This window comes from Mandrillus leucophaeus, unplaced genomic scaffold, assembly GCF_000951045.1.
Source record: "Mandrillus leucophaeus isolate KB7577 unplaced genomic scaffold, Mleu.le_1.0 Scaffold1597, whole genome shotgun sequence".
In the NCBI taxonomy this organism is placed as follows: domain Eukaryota; kingdom Metazoa; phylum Chordata; class Mammalia; order Primates; family Cercopithecidae; genus Mandrillus; species Mandrillus leucophaeus.
Window position 1 is genome coordinate 249,413 of NW_012101584.1, and position 381 is coordinate 249,793.

A 381-nucleotide genomic window follows, 5' to 3' on the forward strand; every position below is an offset into this window, starting at 1 on the left:
GGATTACCTTGATATAAAAACAAGCCAAAGGTAGTACGAAAAACAGACCAATATCCCTCATGAATATAGACACAAAATACCTTATCAAAACGATACTTTAGCCTGGTTTAAGGTGTTGTTGAAGTTTTATACATCCCTCCTAATTTTATAATTCTTTTAGCAATTATTGAAATGTATGCTGACATCTCTTAAAAAAAAAAAAAATCTTTTCAAAGCCCAAATTTATGTTTGCTTGATCTTTTGTATTATGTTTTATTTTGCTTTCAATTTAATTTATTTATGCTCTGATCTTTATTATTTCTATTCTACCAATTTTGGGTTTGGTTTGCTCTTGCTTTTCTAGTTCTTTAAAATGCATTATTAGGTCATTTATCTGAAGTT